This window comes from Vanacampus margaritifer, chromosome 1 (assembly GCF_051991255.1).
Source record: "Vanacampus margaritifer isolate UIUO_Vmar chromosome 1, RoL_Vmar_1.0, whole genome shotgun sequence".
Lineage (NCBI taxonomy): Eukaryota > Metazoa > Chordata > Actinopteri > Syngnathiformes > Syngnathidae > Vanacampus > Vanacampus margaritifer.
Window position 1 is genome coordinate 44,492,053 of NC_135432.1, and position 7,146 is coordinate 44,499,198.

At 34.6% G+C, this 7,146-nt stretch overlaps 1 long non-coding RNA gene across 1 annotated transcript; it reads right to left on the reverse strand.

Annotated features, from left to right (window-relative positions):
* Positions 1-1,060: 1,060 nt before the first annotated feature.
* LOC144041079 (uncharacterized) lies at positions 1,061-6,238 on the reverse strand. The gene is made up of 2 exons (XR_013289997.1): positions 5,434-6,238; positions 1,061-2,296 (listed from the first exon to the last, which is right to left on the reverse strand). It is a non-coding gene; the product is annotated as an uncharacterized LOC144041079 (long non-coding RNA).
* Positions 6,239-7,146: the final 908 nt, after the last annotated feature.

Below are 7,146 nucleotides of genomic sequence, written 5' to 3' on the forward strand. Positions count from 1 at the left end.
TTTTTCGGTTTTTCAGCAAAATAAGCATATCACATATAAAGACAGTGGGTTATGATTATGTCAAAAAATTGTAGCGGGGGATTTCAGGAAATTGGCATGGCAGTTAAGGATTAAAAGGAGTGTCATTGTGTATGTGCAATTCGGGACGCGATTGAAGACTTGTCGTCGTTTGGGCTAGGGAGGTTTTGTTGCTTGCGTTTTGTTGTTGTTTTTTTTCAAACAGAGTCCTTCAGCTCTGCGTTTGGCTGGCAACCTGTCCAGGTTGCACCTTGTCTCCTGCCCGAAGCCAGTTGGGATCGGCTTCAGCACCCCCACAATCATTGTGAGGACAAGCGGTCAGGGGAATGGATGGATGAATCCTTTAGCCCACATCTACTGCCAGAGATGTAGGAATTCATCGAATTGGGGTTTGTTTCCTGAAAGTGTGGCTCTTTTTTTTTTTTGAAACGCCGGGGAAAAGGGACACATTACTCCTATTTCCATTGGGTAATGCTCAGCTCGTTAGCTGACACTGGAAGCAGCAGTCGACTGGTTTCTCTGTTGACTCCCCCTGGTGGCTCGAGCAGTTGGTCAGGTGGCTCGAGCAGTGGTCTCTCTGAAGGTAATGGTTGAGTAGGAAGTGGACCCGGCAGGTCTGAAGGCCGGATGTTGAACGAACCAGGTATCGGCGTCATTGGACTGATTGACCCCTCCATCACCTCAGGTCTGAGTGCAGGACATTTTCATTAGTCACTAATAAACATTTTATTCACATCCCTTCTTCTGAGAGAGAGCATTTTGGTAGTGTTATTAGTTAGGGGTTAGTAAATTTTTAGTAAAGTTCTGCAGGCCCGTCCTGTGGAAAAAATTCTGTATGTTGTGACATTCAATTATGATCCAGCCTTTGGCTGGTTTTTTAATGACCTAAGCACATTGATTGCAAGGAAAATAAAGATCTTTTTTAGCCAGTTCAAATCTGACAAGGCCAATTTTGTTTACAAAATATGATTATTAAAATATGTTATTATAATACTTATTGTTATAGATATAGCATGTCAAATGTGCTTCCGGCCATTAAACAAATGCAACTTTCGCCTCAATAATAAAATCAAAAAATAACAACTTCCCCCAGGGCCCCAGGGATTAATAAAAATAGAAATGGAACATATTCACCTTAATTTGTCGTCTCTGCCGAAACTTACTCCTTCTCCATGGTCCAAAAAATTCCCCAAGGTCCTCCTATAAAATTCGTTCTCACGGACTATCTCTAATTATCATATTAAGACTAACTTTTAATTTTATATTTATTTTTTATTTCGCAATGACATACCCAGACCAACTAATAATTCCCCCTTCTGAAAAAGATCGCTTTAGAGAATTTTTCAGACTAATATATAAAGTTTTGCAGTACCTAAATTTAGCTTGTGTATTTATTTTAAAAAGAGGGGAAAAAGTTTACATTTAACCAGTAAATTCAACAATGCATCCCAAGCCAGTGTTTAAATTTGAAAAGAGAATTTGGGAAAATATCAAAAGACCAAGTTTTAAAAAATAAAATAAAATAATTAAGGTTCAAATAAATTATATCTTATCTATATTCATATTAGCTGTTTTCAATTTCTGAAACTTTAAATTTACCAATATTATCTTTTGTACTTTAAAATATTGTAGCTTAACCAATAAATTTAACAAAAAATCAAATATTATCAATACATAAAGTTGCCCTTAGTTTTAATATTACCATTAAGCTTACTAGTCCCCCTGTTTGATGTTTGTCCAAAAAACTGACTGTTTTAAAATAGCAAAATAAACAAATCAGATCAAATCAAAAATAGACATCAAAAAGTTTTTAAAATATAAAAAATTTGTATATATAAAATGTTGTCAATCAATTAGTTAAATTTACCAAATGTTTTACTGTAAATGTTATAACCCTACCCATGTCAAAATATAGATTTCAGTGCAAACAGTCAGCGTCAAATCATATGGCCCGGTATCAGCAATTCAAAGAGAGCATTGTTTGTTGGGTGTGGCCTTCGTATGGCATAGTTCTTTCGTAGGACAGTTCTGGACGCAGGAACGCTTTGAAGACGCTTGTGCAGAATATTTGGAGCAGTTTCATAGAACAGTTCATTTGGCAGTGGAGCAGTTTTTCTTTTTTCACATTTGTATATGATGGCACAGTCTTTGTGGCAATAGTCGGCAGGAATCTCCGCCCTTCCATCTGGCGTTAGCAGGCTGCAGGTGTAGTCAGGTATGGCGGCATCTTTTTCCACCGCCCTGCTGGTGGTGGTGACAGGTGGCAGTTGCAGTTTCTCTGTCCCGCCAGTTGACTTTTATTATGAAATACTGACCCCGACCATCAATTTTTCAGCCGACCATTCTCACCTAAAATCTCATCAACATCTAGGCCATAATATGTCAGTAAAATCAAAATCTGTCTTTATTTCAAAGAGATGAGAAAAAAAATAATAATTCTTTGAGGGGAGAAAAAATAAATAATTTTTTTAAAAAATATTTCCTTAGAGGGAAAAAAAAATAAATAAATAAAATAAAATAAAAAAAATAAAATAAAAAATAAAATAAAATAAAAATAATTAAACAATAAAAGTTCATACTTTAAAATAATTGCTAATTATATGTCAATATTTGTTATGGTTGTCAATATTCAATTAGTGTGTTTTGCATATCTTCATAAATAACATTTAGGATGAGATTAGGATAGATATACCTAAACAATTTACAAATATAATTCCGAATCAATTAATAAGTGTGGTAGCTTTCAATTAATATTTTCACAAAACGTCTAATCAGCTTTTTAGTCAAACATCAAAACAAAAAATTAACTTAATTACATCGCACCTGATGAATATATCAAAAGTGTCATTCTTCCAGACGACCCCCCCATGGACTCCAAATCTAAATGGGACTCAAGCAAAAGACATAGTTAAAATTACATTTGGGAGAGATAAAAATTATTTTATAATGGGAAAAGAAACAAAAACAAACAAACAATCATCTATATAAAAATTATTCCACATTAGTCATGCTGTCCAAGTTATTCGTTATTGGTTATTATTATTATCATCATTAAAATAAAATAAAGAATAGAGACTAAACTGTTTGATGTCATTGAGGTTTACAAGCAATTGTTAATATGGGTTTTTTCAAAAAAAAAAAATAATAATAATAATAAAAAAAAATTTAAAAAAAAATTGGCTTTCGGCATTTGTAATTTGGAGACATCTAGTGGTTTTAGGTATGTCATTACATCTATAATTCTTAAAGGGTGACATCTCGCTCTAAATACACTTTAAAATACAAGTTATATAATGCCGCTGAATTATTTAAGCAGACCCTTAAATTCACCATTTTAGCATAAAAATCTTATTAATCTTACCGTCTAATTAATTCACCCTGCTTAGCGCATTTTAAACGGTTTAATTTGTTCTATCACATAAATTTATATCATACAGTTATTTTATTTGCAAAGCCACATTTCAATATTAATCATTTTCCAATATACTTTTCTTAAAGTGGGGGCTTGTCCGGGATATTCTTCTACAATAAAAAAAATAAATTGTATTCAGTCTTAACTTTATTGAACAAACGGGGGCCGTTTACGGACCTTCAAAGTTAAATTGCCGTCATTAAAATTTCAAACAAATGCCATATCTTATTTAAAATAAACTAACCTTTTCCACTATATAATCAAATCCCGTCGTTTAATATTAATTACATTTTAAGTCATTATTAAACGGTATGTTTTGTTAGCGGAAGTGATAGCAAGTCAGATCATCTAGTCCTTCAAAAATAAAAGTTTAGTCATTACTTAACGTTACATAAATGGTTATAACTTCACAAAAGTACCTCAATTTAGTATTCGAGCATTATTCATTATCATCTTATCCAATTATGTGTCGTCTTTATTTCACCCGAAAACATATTATCTATGTAGTATTTTACTTCGAACGGCCGGCTGTACAAATTTCAACGTTCGTCCTTCACAAAAATTAACTCACCGTAGCTTATAACGGCGCCATAAGATTCATCCCACCGCAATCGTTCTCCTATGGGATAATTATTCTATTTCTTGCCTTGTTTTTTCATGGATAATCCTCTAACAGCAGTGCATGCGCACACAATTCCCTGACGCCTCGTGGCGTGGCATCAGCCATTTTTGTAGTTTTTCGATCGCAAATGAAAATTTGATGATAACTTCCTTTCGTTTCGTGACGCGCATCCGGCGTCAACCATTTTAGTTGTAGTTTTCAACCCGTATTTTCTTTTTTATCAATTATTACCCTTGTTTTATAGCTTATTATATTATATTATATTATATTTCGTATTATAGCTAAGTCATATTAACATTTCTAAATACAATAACGTCTCACTTAGCAAAATTAGTCAACAAAATATCTCATCGCTGTCTCTTTAAGAGCACCATGCCAGACTTGGTCCGACATTTACAAAATGAACATATACAACGGACAAACAGACAAGACATGTCGTTTTGTGACATATCAACACATAAATATCCGGATGTCAACTGCGCTACCCCAGCTTCAACAGTTTTGTCTTTGAATTTTAATCACGAATATTCAATAGACCTATTGACTGATCTAAAGCGTCGTATCAAATATGCTTTAGTCAGCCCGACTTACACGAGTTGAGTCAATACATCTTATATCTTGTCTAAAAATGTCAATATCCAATTATTCATAGACCTATCGATTAATCTTAAAGCGGCGTATTAAATCCGTTTTATGTCAATCTGACTTCTATAAGTTGAGTCTTTTGTCCCTAGAAAATGAAGCAGTCGATCCTCCCGCAGCTTTAATCGGCAACACTTATTCAAGGATCTTGTATCTAATTACCCAAGAATCTATTGCTCATAAAAACAAAGTGTTTGTCTCGTAATTCTCCCGCGCATCAGGCAGGGATCAAGACAAAGATGCTTTTTGAGCCGACTTCTCTCAACTTAAATATATGTATGGACGTAAAACCAATGCCCACACATCTAACGCTTGGTTAAAACAATAATGTTTCCCCAGCTGATTTACTCTCAACTTCAACAACTTAATCTTAACCTCATATACACAGACTTCAAATCAATTATCTATGTATCTATCATCTGTAAAAACAAATTTGTAAAGACAAAATGTTTCCCAGACTGACTTACTAGCGATCGTTATTAATCTTTATAACTCCAAAAAGATCGCATATCATCTGCGCATTTCCGCATACACTACCACGTCACCACGTGTATAGTTCAAACACCGTGGTAAAATCCGAAATCTGGGACTTTCACGTCCAAGCAAACGATTTCAAAATTCATCACTATTTTTCTTACACAGACTCCAGCCTCAAAATAATTTTACACGACGAATTTACCAGCCGCCGCGCCCTGAAACAGACAGAATTCCTAAAACGTGGATTCATTTGTCCACTTACCTTAATTATTATGTGGCCGTAGAATTCTGCCCGTCCCTGAACGCCCCGCTGGAAACTGTCGAAACGTCGGTGGTCGCCAATTGAAAGATTTAGAGGTATTTTGTCCTCCTTGCGTGTTCAAATATGAGGGTGAGTTGTTGTAAGAAAAATACATTCTTTGCAAAAATGATTTTTAATCAAACAAGAGATCTCTTGGAACATTCAACACTCAGGTACATCACTTAAGAACGTGGAATTTCAGAGCGTCAGAATGTGTCCCCTCTTCCGGGTTGCAGACGCTATATATAGTTTCTTAAAATCCGCCCCTCTGATCATTTCGGCCAGTACTTTTCCAAAGGAGGTGGCAAGACGAAGTCTAATGTAAACAAACGTTCAGGGGCAAATTTGGTGCATAAACTGGGACATAGTTGAAGGGTCTGACTTCCCCAAAACAATATCTCGCAAAACAACCCGAACTGGACATAACTGATAGAGACAATAATGTATGTGTATGTGTATTATTTCAAAACGAATTCTGTTTTCATTGGTGAGATGTGCGTGTATTTAAAACAACGAATTTCTGGCCCAATCAATGTCTAGGCAGACTGTGAGAGCCAAATGTGTTTTGGCAAAGAAGTGCGGAGAAGGAACTTTTTAGACAAAACAACGTCGTTCAAGCTTAAGGTTAGAGCATACGAGGTCAACATCATGTGCCCTGCTGAGACACAAGATTTCTAATTCAAAGGTTAATATGGAAAATTAAAATGTTCATATGTGTAACAATAGTTGGTATATAAATTTAGGTATTAAAAATGTTATTATATCTTTCAGTGTACAATCAGGGGCTGAAAACGCATTTAAAGCAATAAAAAGTTCATTTTGGCTCTCACACCTAAACTAAACGTTGTAGACTCAAAATGTTTGCTGTATTTAGTGTATTATAGCATCCTGAAGATGATTCCAGCATTAATTTCATTGTGCTTATGCTCATTTTGAGAATTTTGACATTTTCACCTTAAGTGTACAATCCGGGGCTGAAAATGCGTTTAAAGCAATAAAAAGTTCATTTTGGCTCTCAAACCTAAACTAAACGTTGTAGACTCAAAATTTTTGCTGTATTTAGTGTATTCTAGCATCCTGAAGATGATTCCTGCATTAATTTCATTGTGCTTATGCTCATTTTGAAGATTTTGACATTTTCACCTTAAGTGTACAATCAGGGGCTGAAAACGCATTTAAAGCAATAAAAAGTTCATTTTGGCTCTCACACCTAAACTACACGTTGTAGACTCAAAATTTTTGTTGTATTTAGTGTATTCTAGCATCCTGAAGATAATTTCAGCATTAATTTCATTGTGCTTATTCTCAATTTTAAGATTTTGACATTTTCACCTTAAGTGTACAATCAGGGGCTGAAAACGCATTTAAAGCAATAAAAAGTTCATTTTGGCTCTCACACCTAAACTAAACGTTGTAGACTCAAAATGTTTGCTGTATTTAGTGTATTATAGCATCCTGAAGATGATTCCAGCATTAATTTCATTGTGCTCATGCTCAATTTTAAGATTTTGACATTTTCACCTTAAGTGTACTATCAGGGGCTGAAAACGCATTTAAAGCAATAAAAAGTTCTTTTTGGCTCTCATACCTAAACTAAACGTTGTAGAGTCAAAATTTTTTTGGGTTTAGTGTATTCTAGCATCCTGAAGATGATTCCAGCATTAATTTCATTGT